The 22,225-nt window shown below is 41.6% G+C and overlaps 1 long non-coding RNA gene across 2 annotated transcripts in view; it reads left to right on the top strand.

Annotated features, from left to right (window-relative positions):
* The window catches only part of LOC110015804, a 123,206-nt gene that overhangs the window by 5,513 nt on the left and 95,468 nt on the right, over nucleotides 1-22,225 (top strand). Inside the window, exon 4 of one of the 2 annotated variants that reach the window (XR_002874039.1) lies at nucleotides 8-385. The exons of the other annotated variant lie outside the window; for it this stretch is intronic. This is a non-coding gene — a long non-coding RNA (uncharacterized LOC110015804). Of the gene's footprint in view, nucleotides 1-7; nucleotides 386-22,225 lie in introns of those variants that run through there. 2 annotated transcript variants of the gene reach the window in all.

Here is a 22,225-nt window from a genome sequence, read left to right as displayed (position 1 = left end):
TCAACAGAAAAATGCCAGGAGAACATGTTAAGTGCACCATTCTCATCATAGTGGGTCTTTAGTAGACGTCAGCGATGTGGGGAGATGTCAACATGACTTTAAACATGTCTCAGTATCTTCACTCATCTCGTTCTTGTTCTAAATGGATCTTCTCCTCTGAGCATTCATACTCGTCCTGAAGCTGCATTTTTAGCTTCCATTTCACTATTCGGTGTTTAAAAGAGTTTTAGAAGGTTTTAAAGGCTCTTATGCTCCTTAAACTTTAAACATGCTTGTAAAATTCACTGCATACATTTTCTCTCAAAATAAACACCATCTTAGTTTTTTTCCAACTCGATATAAAATGTAAAAATACATTTTACAAAGTCTTTTGAAAGTTTGTGCTTTTTTAAATGCTTTACGTTGGATACGTAACCGACGTTGGATAGTTAACCGACCCGAATTACCGGTTTATCATCAGCAATCTCTTTGTAAGTCAGTTTTTAAAATCTTCAGTGTGTGAGAAAAGTGTTGGTAAAGATGCTTTGAATTGGACCGAGAGGCAGAATGACAGTGTGGACAGAGGGCGGGGTTAGTGTGTCTGAGCATGTGTGTCTTCTGACCTCCCGCCTTTTATTTAAGTGCTGAAGGAGGCAATTTTCCTGCAGTCCGTGTGTTCCCGTCTTGCTGTTCCGTCTCAAGTCATCTGCCATTTCAGCCACATTTTTACCTGATTGTTTTGTCAGAGATGAGGCGGCAGCGGGGTCACACGCTCCGATTGGAATGTAGATGCAGTGTTGGCAGATTCAAAATGAGAAGCGGCTGAAACGCCAAAAAAGAGAAAGCGTGTCTGACTTTGCTGCCTGCAGCAGCGGATGTGTCCTCAGGTCTCTGTGAAGGTGGAGGTGCAATGCCCAGGAAGCACATTCATGGGGTCTGCTCCCTTAAAACATCTTCATGGATTTATTTATTTTTACTCATCCATTCATGTTAAAGTGATTGAAAGCTCAACAACCAGCCATGGGTTCACTGTGAGGTGTCATTGATCATTAAAATCTTTTTAGTTTTGCCTTTGAACAAAGATTCTGGACTAAATCTTTTCTTATGCACAATGGGCCTGTTGCAGGATTGTAAACCCCTGTGTATTTGCTTTAGGGGTTTAGATTCTTTGTTTCTGTCATTTCAAAAACTCCCAAGCTTTACTTCCAGATTCAGCGTAGGGCTGGGCGACATGACCAAAAAATGAAAACCTCAGATTTGATCATTTCTAATACGATTTCTGAGTTTAATCCAGGTTTTTTTCTCCATCCTTTTACTTTCTTTGGAAAAAAATACAAATGACAGAATATATTCAACAACAGTTATTTTATTTTATTTTATTATTTTTCTTCTTCTTTTTAACTTGTTCTGACCAACAACTGAGCAAACAGATGAGCGCTAAAGGCCTTTTGTGTTGGACAGGTTTTACTTTTACAAAAAGAGGTCATGAATCTTTGGATAAACAGGGTATAAATTTGTATAAACCCCTTTTTTTATTTTTATTGATTTATTTGTTACATTTTCTGCTTTAAGTATATATACATATTCTTTCAATTAAAGGGGAGGAGGAGATTTGAACAGGTTATTATTTTAAGCTGTGAAACATTTATACTAGATCTGCAGAAAGACAAATATTACATCAAAGGTGATATTCTGACACGAAAATAAGCAGAAGGTATCTGTCCATCAATCGACTGTGGGTTAGGAGGAGGGATGAAGCAGACAGGAAGCAGTGTGCACGTGGGGGTGGAGCTACATGCACGCTGCCAAAGTGAACCATGTGATCGTTAGGGGAACCAGATCCTCCCCAGCCCGACCAGCCAGACTAGGAGAGAGGGGGAGACGCCCGGACCAGGAGCGTTTCCAGTGCCCCCTCTGGCACCAGAAGGCATAGGCGAGCCCAGCGTCAGGACCCCCAGGCCACAGGAAAGGAGCACTCAGCCACAGGAAAAGGCCATTGGCCATTGGAGCCACCGGGCGCTGGACACCGAGACGTGGGCCGAGGACGAGGCCAGCGCTCAGAGAACCCGGGGACAGCTCACCTCCCAGCCGGAGCCTCGCAACCACAGCTCCACCCCTACCGGCTACCCTACTAGGCGACAGTGGCTCAGGTGGTTGAGCAGGTCGTCCAATGACCGAAGGGTTGGCGGTTCGATCCCCACTCCCACCAGCCAAATGTTGTTGTGTCCTTGGGCAAGACACTTCACCCTCCTTGCCTCCAGTGTGGCTCCACTGGTGTGTGAATGTGCATGAATGATCCCGGTGATGGTCAGAGGGGCCGTAGGCGCGAAATGGCAGCCACGCCTCTGTCAGTCTGTCCCAGGGCAGCTGTGGTTACAACAGTAGCTTACCGTCACCAAGTATGAATGAGGAGTGAATGAATAATGGACACACTGTAAGCGCTTTGAGTGTCTTGAAAAGCGCAGATAAATCCAATCCATTATTATTATTATTATTACCTACCCCCACACGACACTACCCTCTACAGCCCCCCTCTCCCAACACGCTCCTCAACCCCTCCTCCTTTATCCCCCCCTCAGCTGCCTTCCCACTCTGCAAAAGGAAAGGTGAGCCCCAGCGGGTACTGGCAAGGTAGCCCCCAGTCCTGTCCCCAGCCATGCACTCTCACACACACACATTCTTCTGGTTGCTCCCTGCCCCCCGTCGCTACACAGTAACCCCCTCCAGCCCACCGACCCCCTAACACCGCACGCCCGGCCACCGCTTCGGCTAGGAGGGTCCCCACACGCCAGGCCGCCCTTAGAGGACCAGGTGGATGAAGACCGGTCACCCCTCCCCAATCCCACCTGTGTATTGTGGTGTGGGGGTGCAGAGTGTGTGCTGCGGGTAAAATGGGAGGTCTCCAGTGGGGTAGCAAGCCCCGCTGCTGCCAGAGGACGAAGACATCTTTAGTGTTTTACTGTTAACTCAAATTCAAACATGCTGAGAAAATAAGAACAGATTTATTAGTGGGGGGCAGATTGGCAGAAAATACACTCTTTCCCTAATTCTGCCTCCAGGCGATTAATTTTCAGATGAAATCATAACAAAAACAGCCAGAATCTGTGAATATCTTGTTAACCTTACAGAATTGTTTTTGTGTGCTTTCTGCTCAAACGGCTGGCATATTCCTCTGCGCTTTAGAGCAGCAGCGTGTCGTAATCCATTCATGACATGCAGACTTCTCGTAGGGCCTTTACTTGAAATAAGCTTGAAATATGCAGCTGCGATCAGAATAATATAAAATATATATCCAATACAGATCATGTCTGAAGCTTTGTGATTGGGCCTGATCAAATCAGATAAAATTAAATCAAATCTAACCTTTTAAGTGATTCTTACACACTGCCCAACTTGAAGCGCTTTAACTTTTAAAACAAATCAAACAACAACAAACCCAACCCACCCTTCCCACTCCCCTCTGTTCACACATATTACCCATGACCCCACACAGTGAATACTGGTAAAAGTAACTACTAAAAGAAATTTAAGGCTTGGCTCTAAAGTGAGGAAACAGTATTTGGGAATCTTTTGAGACATTCGTAGTTTGTATGTAACAACTGGAAGCTTTTCAGATCTGCATTTTTTCGTATAATCCTTGTTGACAGCGATTTGAATAAAGAAATATCTAGAAATGCTATTTTAAGTGTCTTTATGTATGTCCTCCACCATGAGAGAAACGCTACAAGAACACGCTAAAAACACCATTTTCATTGGAGTGGGTCTTTAAGTCGGAGTATTTTCCAGTGGACATCTATTATGATACCACAAGCGGCAGTGGATCTGGCGGTTTAGCAGGTCGGCCTATGATTGAAGGGTCGGTGGTTCGATCCCCGCTCCCCCCAGTCAACTATTGCTGTGTCCAAGAGACCTCACCCTCCCTGCCTCCAGCGTGGTGTGCAAATATTAAATTCCCGGTGATGTTCAGAGGGACCGTAGGTGCAAACTGGCAGCCACGCCTCTGTCAGTCTGCCCCGGGGCAGCTGTGGCTACGACAGCAGTTACCATCACCAAGAATGAAAGAATAATGGACACATTGGAAGGACTTTGGGAAAACAAAGTTTAAGAACTTTGGAAAAGTTATTTTATGGCAAAACAACACAAGAGTGATAAATCCAGATAAATCCAATCCATTATTATTATTGTGCACCTCTGAACCATTACCCTGCCTCCACCCTGTTAAGATTTTACTTAAAAAGATGCAGAGAAGAGAATTTTTGCAGACTTTGAAACAAATCTTTTTATCTTTGTCAGAAGTGGCTCAAAGCTGTCTTTCTTTTTCTTTTAGTTTTGTGTCTTTTAAAAAAGGTGTTTTACATAAGTACCTTGACAGTTGGTTAATTTTTTTGAAGTATAAAACGTCTGGTAGGGACAAAAGCCTTTTGCCAGCATTGTCTGGATTTTTGCACAGCCTGTTGTGACCCTGGTTCTAACATGCTGATGTAAATGTGGATGCAGTCTGGTCAGCAGCTCTGTTTCCTGAGCTGTTCCCATGGTAATGTTCAACCGCTTTTGTGCAGTCACACAAAGAGAAAGCTATTAACGTGCAGCATATGAGGTGCACATAAACAAAATGTCCCGCTCTTACCTGTAAGTGCAGGACATTTTGTTTACCTGTTTGGAATAGAAATAAAACATGGATGTCTATTTAAGGTTATTTTCCACTCTTGTGTTGTTTTGCCATGAAATAAATAACCCACCGTACTGAAGTCAACAAATTTGAGTCAAAATCTCCATTATCCTTCATCAACATAATCTCTGCTTCTGCTGCTTTTGTTTTGTGTCAACAGATTTCATCAGCATATAAGAGTCACAGGGATATATGCAAAATAAATTTTCCCTTTTTTGGCTTGAAGATCTCGAGCTGACTGAACAGCACAGCTAGTTTTTGGTGATTTTTCCTCTTCTTTAAAGTCACTTACCTTCCAGAAGTTTGATTTTGTGCTCTAGTCAGGTAACGTGAAGTCAGAAACATCTGAGTAATTAGTTAATCTGTTTACATTCATCTACATTACTCCATGAAGCATCAAGACTATGTTTTTCAATTACGACTCTAATCTGAGGCTTAATGTCTTACCTTGAAACGGGAAATCTGTTTTAGATTACATTGAGATCAACACATTTTGAAGAAACAAGCTAAATGAGAAATTAGCATGTTTACTTATTGTGTTGTAAAATGAAGGGTAATTTTCCACGCAGCACAGTTTGATGTAATTCAATTAGCAGTCATAATATTAGCTCCCAGTCTGATTTAAATTTGCTTTCATATCTTAAATGGTGCCTGCACCTTTGTTACATGCAGTCCTTGAGAGAGCTCTCCACTTCAGCCTCTCTCGGCATACACAATGAGATGAACCGTCCTCATTCCTGTCAGCTGATGCGGAGTCTTTGATCTGCCTGCTCATGTTTGAAGAGCTGCTCCTGACCTCCGTAAACTCTGATGTGAGGCGGGAACGTGTTACAGCCCAATCCCTTTGAACCTCCCAGTCCCAAGCCGAGTCCCCCCTGCTCAGTCCCGTGTCGTTGCTTTGGCCTTTAGGTGCTGAACCCTCAGCAGGTAGGAGGCCGCCTGAACTCCTGTTGCCTACAGAGCAGTCTGCTTGGACTAATGAGGTCCCTGGGTGCATGCGGCCCACTGACTCAATCTGGTCTTTCTTGTGGTATGCTGTGATCTTGTGTTTGTTATGATGCAACTCCTCGGTTCTACGAGAACATGCTTCCCAGGTGGACTCAAGTGACCGAGGTACCTTGAAAAAATTCTATGGAGTAATGATGAAGATAATTTACCTTAGTTTTCTTTCTTCTTGCCTGACCTTCCTAAATCAAATTGATAATCTCACAAAGTCTTCTGGTCCATCCACTTCCACTCTTGAGTTTATGACCCAAACTTTGGTTCAGACTAGGCCTGCACCATATGAGGAAAACTTGCGATGTGCGATATTAGTGATCAATATTGTGATAACGATATAACTTGCGATACATGAACAAATAGCAAAACAACCAAAAACATCAATTCAATTTTACTGCAACAGTTTAATTTAAATAAGAGTCAACATAACTTAAATAATACTCAAAATGACCCTCGTCTACATAGGAGGCCAACATCTGACATAATTTGGCTGCATCCAATTGAACGTGAAGGCGTCCATCCGATTGGTCAACAACGTGAAGGCGTCCACAACAAATGCAATTCCAATGGATTCTGAAGCCAAGAAAATCGTTTTTGTGCTGCTATGCAAACACACTTTGAGGGTAGCGTGTTTCTACTATTACTGTCAACTAACTGATTCTGATGAGAAGAAAAGTAGCTATGCACCGACATGCAACACTTCATAACTGTAAAGTGTTGCATATTGATGCAAAGCTGCTTTTATCTACCACAGAATCCACTGGAATTAACTTCAGCTGTGTAAACTGTTAAAGAATTGTTGTAATTCAAAAATAGTGTGTGTTATTCGTTGTCACTGGAGACAGCTCAGTTATTAAAGTGTTTAACCTGTCAGTCCAGACATTTTTCTGACTCCCTTTGACCATCAGCTTTGGTTTTCAAATGAATGTATATCAGTTGAAGTCTTCCCTTTTGTTTATGCGATGACACCTTTATTTGAAGAAACTTTAAACCTTACTAAACCTGTTCTGACAAAATCACATCATCCAAAAATCTGTTCTCCTATTAAACAAAAAATGAATTGGAGCTGAAGCCTAACAGTTTAATATGTTTATTGATTATTTAACAGTTGCTGACAGAGCATTTGTTTAAAAAAGAAGCAAGCAAAGGAACGTCACTGTCATCTTTTTAAACTTACTATCTTTTTTTTGTATTTATATCTTTCCTTTTTTATACCTTTTTATGTCCTAACTTAATTTAGTGTTATTGTGTCAGCAGTTGCTCTTTGACCTTTTTTTATTACTGTTAATACACTACATTTATGAAAACTTGACCCTTTTCTTTGCAGCGACCTTCAATAATCTCAGTAATCTGTACACAACAGACTCTGGCAAATGACCACAGGTTCTGTGATTCACTACAAACTACAACAATGGCTCCTTTTCTTCAGAACCAAAGGAGCTCTGTAAAAGGGTGAAGTGTCTTCCCAACAGATCCTGTTAAATGTGAATTAAATGTAGATTCTGATTGTAATAAAAAGCTGGAAAATGTTGGCGGCTGCTGACAATGGTTATTTGCATAAAACCTTAGCTATTTTCTGATCAACGTATCTTTAAAATGTTGACCTTTTCCTAAAAGCGCTCTCCCAACAGGGATTTCTGACGACACAAATGTCAGCTCGGTGACACAAAATGACGAGTACTCTTGCTCACTTCCTGCCTTTCAGCTCCTCGGGCGGTTTGTTTTGTCTCTTGCTCTGCAGCGTTTCGTATTTTTAGATGGAAACGGACAGCGGCGAGGGAGGGTCAACGCGAACACAAAGGTCACGGCTCACCTCATGCCCCGCGGCAAAGTGCCAAGAAAATGATGTTTCCGTTGCTGTCATTAATTCCCATGAAAATCACAGGTTGGCAGGGAGGCTGCCATTTTTGCCTCCCTCGCCCCCTCACCACAGACAATTACAGGTCATCCAGGCCCGCTGCCATGCTGCTGTTGTCTGTGGAAATTGCAAGCTGTTGCTTAAGAACCCAGGAGAGTGACTTTAATTAAAGGCTGCAGTGACCGACTGCTGCTGGCAATCAGCAGCCGCCTGCTCTGACTGCTGCCTCCGTCTGTCTGCTGTTTCCCCATCTCTCGTCTCCCCCAGGCTCCTCTCCACTTCTGATCTGTCGGTTCCTCTCTGTCCACTGCCTCAGCTCCAGGTTCACTCCTCACAGAGGTTATTTTGGGTTTCCACAGGCAGTTAGCAGCTGCTAAAGCTGCCACTTTTAGTTATTCACTTGGTTTGTTTAGGATTAGAAGATGTTGCCTCCTGACAAGTTTGACAATTTGTTTTTTCAAAGTCATGCACATAGTACCAACATCTAACGGGCACAGTGGAAGCACAAGACACAGAATCTCCAAATAATGTATTTTTAAATGACACTGTGTACCCATAAGCCATGGCTTAAATTTTAACACTGAGATGAAAACTATGTTGAGAAAACGTTTCAAAGAAAAATCTCAAGGCTTGTTTGAAGCAGAATTGTTCAAGTGGATTTCTTTACATGTTTAAGACTTGGTTTTGACTTGTTTTAAAACACAAGACCCAAACAGACTTGTGACTCAGAATTTCTGACTTGACTCGAAGATTTGACTAAAGGCTTGAGATTTGACCTGGAATAGTAACCAGAGGTTTATAAACAAATTATTTGGAAACCATGAAAATGAAAAAAACAAAATCTAAATAAATAAAGTGAATTGATTTGGAAATAAGTATCTGTTGAGTTGAACCCGTGACATGAACTGTTTGTCTTACTTGAATATAACATAAGCCTGGAGTATTGACTGTTTAAGAGAGCTGGACTGAGTGACTCCTTACCATTGCTTTCCAAACAGGAAGTACCTGCTGGCTCCAAGAAGCCAAAATCCCATAGACCTCCTTAAAGAAAGAAACAGCTATTACTCAGTCATTCGATAGGTCAGAATAAGCATTCTTGATGTGATACCTTTTTTAATTTGTTCTTGATAATCCTTGTTTTTTTTCCATGACATTTTTTCTGTAGTTTAAGCTATTCAAGTTATAAAATGACCAATCAGATGCCTCTATAAAAGGAGGTAGTCTGCTGTCAAATGTTCTAAACATTTGATCGACAGATTCTCTCGACTCTTTCAAGTGGTAGGGGTGTGGCCTTCCAACAAGCTCACTCCTGATCCAAACCGACTTGGACCAATCTCTGGTTACTGTGACTATTTCTTGATCCAACATGGCAGTTTCTGTATCACTACAAAATGGGGACGGAATTTACATAATTTGGTTGGAGCCAAAAGAAAACCATTTTCTATGGCTGATGTCATACTCACTCAGTCCAAGTCTTTGATACAGTCATTGACCAAGAGTCCTAAGACCTGATTTGGGGTTGTATCTATAATGTCGATTTGCTTTAGAAACTTTAGTTTGAAGATTGTTTTCAAGTCGTTCACTCTAACATGAAGTCTTGATCATTTCTTAAAGTTTAAATTCCATGTTTTCAGCTGTAAGACAGTCCAATTTCTACCAATCAAGAAGAGTCCAACAGCACAGAATGGCTTGCCACCAAAACCTTACGGTTGTCACTCAGTCAATTATAAATGTGGTTTTCATGTATGTTGTTGTTTTAGTGACCAGTGAAAAAGCGTTCAGCTTCCTCCAGCTCCAGTTTGTTGCGATCTTTTACTTGTATCTGTTTTTACCGTTTTTTTAAAACTATATTATTATAATAACTATATATTATTTATTTATATAAAACTATATTATTTACTATATGGTAGAGCTGTGACGGTGTGGGATTTTTGATCACCGCGGTGATGAACCAGCAGGGGGCGAGGTGTCGCGGTTAACCGTGGTGATGCGGTTAGCGTCAGACCCCTACTATATGGTCTGTGCCCTTCTAGCAAGTCCCTATGAACATCTACCAAAACTATTTGACTCTCCACCAAGTCTCCATAGCAATCCACTGGAACCGGTTTCTCCAACTTTCTCTGTGCCTGGCGAACCTCAGCGGTGGTGCCGACCCTGACTTGCTGTGAGCTGGGCAGTCCTCTTCTCATAACAGCTTCAAATCTCACTAATGATCATGTGCTGACGATAACAGCCAAGTTCTAACATCTGGTGCAGTGACCAACTCAGAGAATTGATACTTGAATTGCTGGCCTCTGCCAGTTCACCTCGGATGTCCTCACCCTTTGTTTCAAAGTTTCACTACTTCCTCTTGGCGTGGATCTTCGGTTTGGGTAAACGTAAAGCCAAGTTCTTGATTTTTTTTTTTCTCATCCCTTCAGTCATGTTTGTATTTGTTTTCTTTGTGATGTTGTTTTTCTGACATCGGCACATGTGCTCTGTCTCTCCATCTTCCTTTTGGCCACATGTCTCATTTTCTTCTCATTCTTCATCTGTGTGTGTGCTGAATTGATTGTACTTCACATTCTGTCCACATTTCTTCTCTCTACGTCTGTGGAGTGCTGGCCGACCGTGGGCTATTACTGTCTCATTAAAGGGAGGCTGGGGAGACGCAGGCCTGATAAATCAATCAAACTTCCCCTCACTGTGCCAGAGGGGAGATGGATCGAAATGGATTTTGTCCCAGCGAGAGAGTCTCCCAGGGTGCATCTTCCAAATGGTGTCAGAGGATGTATATGCTGAGGCAGCACGCTGACTTCAACAATAGCTGAGCCTCCATTTTCATACATTTAGTGGGATTACATTGGCAGCGGAAGGATGGTCTGTGCTTTCAGTCCGTCTTATCACACGCTCTCAGTGTGCATCACGGTCAGCGAATCCTGGTAATTTGACAGAAATCAAACTTGGCATGCGAAGCGAGGTGACGGAGTCCTCCTGCAGACATTTAAACTTATTTCACTTTTCTATTACATCGGTTTATGCAACTGATGAGATTAATAATGTAAGAAGGACTGTTTATGATTCACGTTTCAGCTGAGTCTGGTGAACATGCTCTACGCTACTGACCATCTTTAATCCTGTTTATACTGTAGTTGTCTAAAAATAAAATCTACTTATGGAAAACCATTAACAAATATCAAAGGAAATAACAAATCTTTAGTAAAGAATAACCATAAAATTGCACATTTTATAAGTTATACCTGTTTTTAGAAGGATTTTACTGGCACTGTTGATGTTAACCTTATTGTATTAAAATATATACTACCTTTGAAATGGCTAATCCAGAATGACTTTGTCAAACAGATAAATCTACTACACCTACATGTTTTCTAAAACAGCTTCCAAAGATCTAAAATAACTAAAAAATTGGCAGTAAGCAGAAAAACAGTCATTATTTCATTCCTAAAGTCTGCTAATGACCATCTGGGATAAGAAACTTGCAAGAAGCATCCAAATTAACAATTTTTCATCCATTTGTTGTTGTTCAAATCAAACTCACAAAGTCTGGGTTGATGGACACTGGATGACATCATAGTAAAATGTATCTGAACCTGTGAACCATTTTGTGGCTTGTTGTACACTTACCCTATCACACTAACACATATAAAAACATGTGATGCTTAAAACAAACTCCAGCTGACGCCAGGCTAAGTCCTGTCCTGACCTATATAATCTTTCCAGTCTTTCCAGACTGTAAGGGGTCTGAGACTACTCGTCTTGGACACACCAGTCGTCCCCCGTTGTACTACAATACTACATGTGACGAAAAATAATCTGAACTGGCATTTTTCTTTTTGTTTCTATTCCTTTTAGTTGATCAAAAATAGCAGACAAATCTGTCTAAAAATGTTTTTGATGTGAGCAGCTTTTCATATCATTAAGAATAGCTTTTATGTTAACATAATTGCTGCAAGGGAGGGTCACAACTTCCAACAAAGCTTATATCTGCAGCTAAGGTCAAAATCGTTAGCCTCTTGTGTCAAATCAGAACGGTGGCTCGCTGATGAAAATTACAGTGACCAAAAGTGTCTGTTTATTTGAAGAACAAAGCAAAGTCTCCATTAAAGTCATTAAACTTAATGAGGAGATTTTACTTGAACAAGACAACAGTTTAAAAGGCTAAAAAAATACCCCACTGATATTTCTCAGTGGTACAGTTTTTCTGACCTAAAGCTGCTAGCTGTCTCTTCTGATACTTGTTGAGACAGGAAATTATTTTGGGTGGAGGACGGCATCTTCTCCAAGTATCTACATAAACGGGCGCCTCAAAAGTAGTTGGCACCTATTGAAAATTTGCTGCCTCTGAGTGAAGTAGATTTGTGCTACTTTTTGTTGCTGAATAAAAGTTTCATTTTGTGCCTTGCAGCTAATAATCAGTAGGGCTGCAGCTATCGATTCTTTTTGTAATCGATTAATCTAGCACTTAATCGATCGATTAATCAAGTAATCGGATAAAACGATTTGTGTGTGTTTTTGAACGACCAAAACAAATAATGCATAACAAAAATGATGTGGTTGTAAAATGAACAAGCATTTGATTTTAAAGATCCGCTCTGATGCAAATGTTACTTTTGGTGTTTTTAAGTTGGTCTTGAGAAATGGTGGAGCTAGGACATTTTGTATGGGGGGGGGGGGGCAGAAGACTTTGAAAGGGTGGCACAACACCAAAATGGAAGGCCATTAAAAATGAAAGAATCAGAAAAACATATTTGATCATTATCATTGTTTATGTTTCGTGTAAAAATAATGCTTTTGTTATTTTTGCAATGCTTAAAGAAGCCTCGCGGTCCGCCGAAAGGCGAGCTACCGCCTGTCCCAGCCCCTGCCTCTCGGCGCCGCCTCGATGCTCTTAGCTGAGTGTCCCGCGGGGTCCGAAGCGTTTACTTTGAAAAAATTAGTGTTCAAAGCAGGCCCGGTCGCCTGAACACCGCAGCTACGGGCTCTCGCCGCCCGCCGAGGCGGCCCACGCTGGTCGCTGTGGAGGGGGCGCGGAGCGGCTGACGCCGCCCCTCGCTCGCTGCCGGTGGCACGCGCGGGTCCCGCGCCTAAGGCGTCGGGGTTCCAGCGGTCGCGCAGATGTCTTCTGTCCAGATGCTGAATCATGGAAGATGTGCTGTTGTGGTATGCCAGCTCTATTTTGCAGTAGAGACACTGCACCTTGTTCTCTTCTTAATTAAGTGTGTAATGATCCCACACTTTAGATAATTTCTGCCGTTTATTTATAGATCAATTCTCCGCCATCGCGCCAACTAAATTCAAAAGGTCCGTGTGAACAAACGGTCCGTGTGACACAATCAAATCCCTGCGCCGCGCGTCATATGAATTTAACGAGGCTTCGAGGCAGAGTTTTTGCCTCGAGGAATTTTTGTAATCGAGTAACTCGAGGAATCGTTTCAGCCCTAATAATCAGCATATCTTTTTTTGTAAACTGGCCCTAAAACTCAGTCGTACTCTTGCATTTCTGCTGTTCAGAGTAAAGTCAGTCTGTCCATCTTTTGCGCAGATGTGAAAACAGCGGCAAGCAAAGGGGAGCTACTTTGGCAAGGAGGAAAAAGACAGAGAAAAAACTAGCGCGCCTCAAAACATCTGCTGCATTGATCTTCAAACATTTTTACAGCTTGTATTAAGTTGAACTTAGTGTTCAAGACAGTTCCCAAAAGAGTTAAAATTAAATAACTTTTGTTAAATATATTCCATCCTTTTCTCACCTAGATATTTTCAGATTCTATGATGCTACAATGCTATGATGCTATGCTAATGAGCTGTCCCATGTGTTGCCAGTAGGTGACCACAAACAGAAACAATTCATTTGTGATAGAAAACTAATCACTGCATTGAAGGTGTCTAAGTAAATTTACTTTAAAAACAACTCCAAGGTCTTGGAAGTTGCGTAGTAGATCAGCAGTCACAGAAAAACAGGTTGGAACTCACATCTGTCAACAGTGATAGAGGAGAAGCTCCATTATGGAAGAATCTGCAGGTTTTTCAGAGCACAAACACTGTTGTTACACATATATTCATTACATAAAGACTTCTATTCCGTCAACACAACATGAAAATGCAATGGAAGTCCCTGAACTTACCTACACTACAGACACCATGGGCGCTTTTTACTCTCAGCTGTCCAGCCTGCTGTGTTGTGACTTTCTACTGTTCTGTAGACAAACTGATTTTTTTGTCTTCTTGATTGTTTTTGTGCTTCCTTAATGTTGTTATTGCGCCGCCTGCCTGTACTCTGAAGACGAGTTAACTTTTCACTCATCTTCATAAACGTCAAAAGCGTCTGTGACCTCTATAGGCCGTTTGTCTGATTAAATTAGAATCTATGCTCAACGTGTCTTTGGCGTTTTTACACTGGTCCAGTACTGGGACCAATCATTTTTGTGTTTGTTTAAACAAAAGTGCTTTTCTTTGTTACTCAGTATTGAGCTGATGAGTCTCAAAAAATCCAAAACAGATATGCATGTAGGCCTGCACAATATACCGCAAATTTATCGTTATCGCAACATTAAGCTGTGCAATATGCATACCGCAAAAGAGGGCGAAAATCGCAATAGATGGTTACCTTAAATAAACTCATGGCAGCTTGAAATATTGAACAAATTAAATGAATCCCTTTAGGCATTTAACCAATCAGAAAGACTCATTTACGTTGATGATCGATCAGATGAGCCCTTTTATGTTTCATGTTTGCCTCCTACGTTGACAAGGGTCATTTGGAGTATAATTTTTAAACTGTTGTAGTGAAATGGAAATTATTTTTTTGGTTGTTTTGCTGTTTGTTTATATACCGCAAATTATATCGTTATCCCAATATTAATCACCAATATCGCATATCGCGAGTTTTCCTCATATCGTGCAGCCCTATATCCATGAAACACTTGCACAAACCAAACTGACATAGCCTCCACTGAAACCTCCCTGATTTGTTTACAGACTAAAGTCCAACCATGTGCTTCAACATTTGACTCTTGTACTTTTGTGAAGCAGGCTTCCTAAATTTTGATGAAAATAAAACCGATTTTGGAGTAAATAAAAAAGAAGGGAATATAAATGAAGCCTCCGCTCGCTCTCTGTCCATGGAGATATGAAATGTGTCGGATTCATCAAATCCAGAGGAAGGTTTCCCCTGTGAGCACTTCCTCGGCGGCTGTCCAGCTTCCTGTAAGGTTTTAACAGCTGATTGACAGGCTGCTGCTGAGTCGAATGGCTGCTGTCAAACTGCAAATGAGCAGAAGTCAACAGGTGAAAATGTGACAAACAGAAACAACCCACAGAGAATACCTCCTTCCTCTTTTTGTCTGAAGCATCTTAAAAAGCATTTTTATCCGCTCTCTTAGACCTGAAAAAAAAAATAAACTAGTTAAACACAGCGCCCCCTGAAGGTTCATAGACAATGTTACCCACAAAGCCGTTCAATATTTACTGTTGGTGCTCGTTGAAGTACTATTAGTTCTAGTTATTAAAAAACATTAAATGACTCAAATCAGATACAGTAAATAGATGTTGCTGATTAAAAAAAAAACAATATTTTAATGCTGATCCTTAAGAGACTCGAGCTTGAAGCAAAATATTTTCACTAGCCTGTTGCAAACCTTTACCTCAAGTAAAGTAAATGAACTGATGTTGATGCAAACTTCACTGGTGCTGCCTAAAGAAACATCTGAACGTGTTCTGAGTGAGATGAGCCTCAAGGCTCAAATCTTTAAAAAATAACACCACCACAGGTATTAAAGGGCCTATATATTCCAATTTTTAAAAACTTTTTAGTGTGTTATAAAGTTCATCATGAAAATGAACCGCAAAGCGGTATTTTGATCTCTAAAAACCTGCGCTGCAAGCGCCAGCCCCTCCCAAGTGGTTTTTCCCATTTATACATGGATAAGTGAGGAACAGCCCCTTCCAGGAAGAGTCTGTGCTGCCAGCTCCACCCCCCAGACTAGCACAGCTAGCTAGCGGTGTTTGGTAAAACACTTTATTTTAAGTGCACAATACCAATACAATATCTTCAAATTGTGTCCTGTCTCCAATAAATGCCGGGTCTAACAGGTGCTCGTTACTTTAGACGCCCGTCTCTAATAGTGGGGGGCTCCTTTAGGACGTCATGAATGGGCAGCACCCACAAGTAGCGTAAGGCGGTGTCTCAGAGATCAAGTTGTCTTACTTCTGAGTAGGAAAAGAGTTCACGAAAATACCGTGCCGTAGGTAGTAATATGATCATATATATGTGGATATATTTTACTTTGAAAGGCTTAAGAAAAGCAGGAGATAGGTCCTTTAAACTCAAGATTTGAGCAGAAATGTGTTAAATGTTTATGTTTTTGAACCAAAGGGAAGAAAGGATCAAGAAAAACAAAATAAAGTACGAAATGAACACAACTGAAGAAAAGGGAAAAATCTTTTCAGGGTGTTCAGTAATTGTCTTTTTTGTGATTGTCTAAATAAAGATTTTAGATTTTTTTTGTTAGTCTGCTGTTCCACTAAATGAAGGCAAGTAAAAGGAAATAAGAAAACATTGAAAATGAACCAACAGTTAAAGAGTTTTTTCATTTTTAAGAACTGAACAAGGAGGCACTTGCTCATGTTGAAAATTAAAGCAAATTTGGTGAAACAAAAACAGAAGTCCTCCTACACAGAAAGCCAGCCGGAGAGACCTTAATTATCCGGCACAGCTCCTGCATCTAACCCTCCAACTGCCATTGATCCGCGCCGAGCACTCAGACACTCTCCTGCTAATGACCTCTGACAGCAGGGATGGTTGGATCACTACAGCTGTGACATTAATACAGCATGTGTGCTCTACATGTGTGTGTGTGTGTTTACAGCTTAAAACAAAGGGAAAACCGCCTCAAAAGGCGGCGTTTCGTTTTCCATCCAATTACTCAGAGAGCAGCCTTCCTCTGCTTTGTTGGACCCGCTTCTGCTGCAGAAACAGAGCTGTTAAGCTCCGAGCTCTGCCTCGCCTACTGCTAATTCAAGAGAAATTCTGATGTCTCCAGTCTTTTCAAACCCCAATTTGTCTTCTTTTTGTTCTTTTCCTGCATGACTGTTAAAATATGCTGATGAAACGAGGCGAGTCTTCACAGGGAAACAACTGTGAACCGGTGTTTTTATACCCAAAGGAAACCTGCCGCCTTGTTAGGCTGCTTATCTGCCTGACGTGACACTTTTGCCGGATCAAACGTCTCATCACAGAATGCAACCAAACAAAAGTGCTTACCCATAATCCATCAGTGCAGGTACACTATGCAGAGGGCTCTGAAATGAACAGAGGAGTTTGTCGTTAATCCTTCAGACAAGCTTCTCTCTAATTAACAAGCTTGACTTTAGCAAAACAACAGAAAAGAAATTGTGTTTTCTTGACAAAATGTATTTGTGTGGTTCTCCTGCAGCCTCTGTTTTTGGCAGATTGCAGGAGAAGCTGCATCCATCAAAGGCGTTCAGCTAATTAGCAACATGATTTACTTTCTGCCCACAAGGCCCACTTTCTCCTTCTTTTCCTATTTTTTCTTCCACCCGTCTCCTGATTTGACCAACTTTTCTTGGGTTAACAGATCGATGCGCCATCTTGCCTTTGTCTCATAAGATGTTCACCATTATTTGAACGACTAAACTCATCCAGGTGGAAAAGAACTTGGTGATGATGCAATCCAAACATCTTTTTCTGTTGTAACGGATGAATAAATGTTATTCTTTAAATTCAATTTAATTTATTTGTATAGCCCAAATTCACAACAACAGTTGTCTCAATGGGCTTCGCATCGGTAATTGAAAAAGTAAAGCATAAAATCAAAGGGTTCATAAATACATAGAATTCAATAGGAAAATACTAAATTGAACTAACTAAACAGACTAAACTAAACTGGAGATCCCCAGAGCACCATAGCTAACCCAGCTTCAAACTTCTAGCAGCCTACTAACAACTAATTGTTATTGTTATTAAGTTTAATTCAAACACATTAACATTAAGTTAAATTATCTCTAGCTAGTCTGACAAAAGGCAACAATAAATGGACGTCTAATGTCAATCTTTAATTCAAACCAATTTTTTTTTAAATATTTCAGCTATAACATCTGTTCTTCTCTATTTTAGAGTGAAAACACATTGGCTCAGTGTTGTTTTAGCCACTCATCACTGCAGATATACAAGTATGACCAACATCAACTCTGCCCTTAGAGTCAAAGGAGAATCATATCAGAGAGTCTGTTATGTAGACGTTTTCATCTTTGCTGAAGGACATACCTGCCTTTTAATGCAACTGCTTTTCTGAATCATTTGTCTAATAATATTGAACAGCTGTAGTTTTTATAAATACTCTTTTCCACCACCCAGATAATAAAGTAACTTTGTGACACCTTTATGGACAGTGATGGTGCAAAGGTGAGTCAAAGTGTCTTTGGGCAAGACACTGAACCCCACCTCGCTTCTGGTCAAGGTTGGCGCCAGTGTTTGGAAGCAGAGTGGAAAAATCAGTGTAGGATTGTGTGTGTGAATGAGATGGTGACTGTTATGCACTTTGGGCCTTCAAGGAAGGTAGAAAAGAACTATATAAGTATACCTCATTTACCAATATCCCTTTAACACCGGAGATGTTGACAACACCTGAATAGCACTTGAAAACTGTACTTTTTTAAAAAGTAGTTTAGTTTAGTTTTTTTTGGCTTTTGTCCTTTTTCAGTGATCTTGAGTCCTTAGAAAAGTGCCTAATAAATTAAATGTATTATAATTAACAAACGCTCTATGAACTACCATAACTCTTCAACCGTTCGATGCAATCAATGTAAATCAGCTGATTCTGACATGGAGAAAAATGTTGTTGTAAAGTTGTGCTAAGCTGCTTTTTCAGCGTCAGAGTCCTTTGGAAATAAATTAATAAATGTTCGAAGAGTAACGTCAACTGAAAGAACGTCAACTGAACCTAGAGCTCTGGTGTTAAAGGGCTACACAGAAAAACTTAGTTACTAGGTATCTGATATTCAATTAAATGTTATTTATATAGCCCAAAATCCCAACAACAGTCATCTCAATGGGTTTTGTATCAGTAATTGTAAAGTAAACATTAAATCAAAAGGATCATGAATACATAGAATTCACTAGAAAAATTATAAATTGAACTAAGCAGACTAAACTAAACTGGGCATCTCTGCCCTTAGACCCCCTCTTCTCGGTAAAGAAAAACTCCTAAAAACAAAAACGGATTCTGGGATAAAAAGAAGAAATCTCAGGGGTGTCCACATGAAGGAGGGATCCTCCCCCAGGACGGACAAACGATGTACCCATGTGCAATAAATAAACTCTACTGTGAAATAAACTAATACTCGGGATTTCCAATACACGATAGCTGCTGCTTTTCAGACCCAAATTTAAAGGCAACCCAGTAGTACCAAAAATGCTCCACATCCTCAAATGACCAATAGAGGCTGGTTTTAGAAAGACGAGATTTCCCCATTCACTCCAATGGGGGCACTAATTTGTACCTTAACGGCAGTGTATTTTTCTATGTTGGCTGGCAGGTGGACCTGTGAATTGACTCAACAAACTCACCCGACTTGGTCTCCCCCAGTTTTGGAACATTGTAGAGTTAGTGGAGTAAACCTGAATCACGGTGGCCAACCCACTTAAGACTTCCTTTCTGATGGTTAGAGCTCTTTCTTTCTCAGTTTGGGCTCTTAGACCTGCAACAGTGTTTCTGCGCCTCTACCAGGATTATTCCAGAGGATGAAATCAAGAGTTCAAAATGAGCACTGTGGCTGTGAGACCCTGCATGTTGAAGCAAGCTGCAGCCACACTGTCTTGTCATAATCGAATGTATTTTGAAAAACTGTCCAGTCTCTCCTGTTGGGATGAAGTCTAAAACGAGCTGAGGAGTACGAAGCTGGAGTTTCTAAATCTGGCAGCAGAGAGTGGGAGCACCATTAAGTTTGCAGCTACAAAGACAGGGACATCAAACATGGAGAGCAAAGGCTCACCTGATTGTTGCTGCTGCAGAGAAACCTTTTGGGGGGGTGAGCGGGACATGTTAACACTCACCCAAACAGCCCGAGTTGCTCTTAATGGCCTTGCCAAAACTTTTCATTTCATAATTGGCAGGCAGCCGTTGAGAGATTGACAAATGAGTGTCGGCCATCAGCGTTTTTTTTTCCTGAGCCAGGGATGCCAGAGATGGAGGAGCGGAAATCAAAATAATTAAAATAAATAAGGTGCCAAGTGATGGCAGTGCTCCCTCCAACATGGCAGATGAGAGCTGCCAGCGAGGAGGAGAAGCAGGGATGGCTCGAGTGTCAGTCTTCACCTCCTCTCAGAGACCTCTCACCACTAAACCGTTATTAGTGACAAAAATCTGCCAGCGAGTCAGTTGGCTGTGTGTAATTGTGCAAACGTGTGAGTATGTGTGTGCTGATTATCAGAGTGCACCAATGTGCCGATAATGAAAAGTTTACACTTCACCACGAGGTAATTTTCACTTTCTTTTTTAATGTTAGACAAAGGATCAAGTGTAACTGCTGCAAACATGAATGTCTGCTTGTGACTCAACACACTTGAACGCAACTCAACTGTGTGTTTATGGACTATATTTAAACACACAACTGCATGACTGAAAAGCTGACACTGACAGGTGCAGGTCAAGGGCAACATTCAAACAAAGCTTTTTGAAGAATTTCTTCTTTAGATGGATGAAGGTAAACGTTTCCCATTAAAGCTGTCGTGGTGCTGCTGCTTTACGGGGTTCCAATATGCATAAAATCCAGTTTCAACTTAAGAGTTTGCTATGATCCATGACTGCATTTTTAAATATCCTAAAGCATGTTTTTTAAAAGACAAAGGGAAAATTTTTTGTGTCAATGTGTTTTTTTAAGGTTGGGGAGAGGTTATTGTCTTGCGGCTACAGCAGCACTTTTACACTTTTACAATCCTACTTTATTTATAAATGTTCGCCAACAGGCCAAGACCCCTTTACGCCCATTAATAGGCCAGTTCACAGACTAATATACCAGTATTGCCTTAAACCAAAGACATTGCCGACCCAAACATAGCTGCTGGTTTTAAAGAATAATTTAATTCAGGACATACCTATAAAGAGATTCTGGATATGCTGTGTACTAATGACAAAACTTTAATGTTTTAGCTTAAACTTCAGCCCAGTGAAGCAATGTGAAGTCCCACTCCAACTAGATTTGTATCGGTTTTTTCAAAGTGTTCCCATCCATCCATCCATCCATCCATCTTCCTCCGCTTATCCGGGACGGGTCGCGGGGGCAGCAGACTGAGCAGAGATGCCCAGACTTCCCTCACCCCAGCCACTTCCTCCAGCTCCTCTGGGGGGACCCCGAGGCGTTCCCAGGCCAGCCGAGAGACGTAGTCTCTCCAGCGTGTCCTGGGTCTTCCCCGGGGCCTCCGCCCAGTGGGACATGCCCGGAACACCTCTCCAGGGAGGCGTCCAGGGGGCATCCGGACTAGATGCCCGAGCCACCTCAGCTGGCACCTTTCGATGTGGAGGAGAAGCGGTTCTACTCCAAGCTCCCCGCGGGTGACCGAGCTTCTCACCCTATCTCTAAGGGAGCGCCCAGCCACCCTACGGAGGAAGTTCATTTCAGCCGCTTGTATTCGGGACCTCGTTCTTTCGGTCATGGCCCATAGCTCATGACCATAGGTGAGTATTGGAACGTAGATCGACCGGTAAATTGAGAGCTTTGCTTCCCAGTGTTCCCAGTGATCTTTTAATCATGATTATGCATTTTGTAGCCTAAACCTAAAACACTGTTATTTTCTTGGACATAGTTTCTGCAGAGCAGCACGATTTCAGTACCTCTGAGTTGTGGGTGGGACTGTTGGCGTGGAAGTAACCCTCTGCTGGTATCTCTTGTTTACACTCTCTCCCACCACTTACAACCCCGTCCCAACATAAGTGGTGTTGCAACAAGGATGGCAGGAGTATCGTAGCTATCCAGCCATACAGTTTAGATCCAGATTCCAGCTCAGACCAGGAAAACAAAGACCTTCATGGATCTATTTGTCTGGCGCAGTGGTTAGCGCTCTTGCCTCACTTGCAAGAAGGCCCCCTGTTCAAGTCCTGGCTGGGGGACCCGAACCAGGCTGGGGGACCTTTCTGTGTGGAGTTTCCTCCCACCGTCCAATAACATGCTTCATAGGTTAATTGGTTAATCTAAATTGTCCCTAGGTGTGAATGTGAGTGTGCATGGGTGTGTGATTGTGGACAATCTACCCTGCGACAGAATGGCGACCTGTCCAGGGTGCCCCCTGCCTTCGCCCACAAGTGGCCCCGTGACCCCGAAAGGGAAGAAACGGAAGAAGATGAATGAATGATTTGAATAAAGAAATACTCAAAAATGCAGTTTTAATCTTACATTCTTTTAAATGTGTCTCCATCATGAGAAAAATGCTCGACGAACATGTTAAAAACACCAAAAGCCTGAATTGTATTGGAGTGGGACTTTGAACACTTCTTTTCTCATGTAATTAATCCTTAATACAGAGCTATGTTTCAAACAAAGAACTTTTTGTTTACCACTTTGTAAGTCAATCATTTTCAAGTCTGAAAGCTGATATTGACGGTGAAAGAAAAGGAAAGTGACCGTGTAAAAGTTCTGAGTTAAAGGCAACGTGGTTGAAAAGTTAGGCACACTGGTGCAACCAGTGGAAACATTTAGTCTACAGCCCT

This window comes from Oryzias latipes, chromosome 10 (assembly GCF_002234675.1).
Source record: "Oryzias latipes chromosome 10, ASM223467v1".
In the NCBI taxonomy this organism is placed as follows: domain Eukaryota; kingdom Metazoa; phylum Chordata; class Actinopteri; order Beloniformes; family Adrianichthyidae; genus Oryzias; species Oryzias latipes.
Note: the sequence above shows the minus strand (reverse complement) of the source record. Positions and strands in the feature narration are given on the sequence as shown.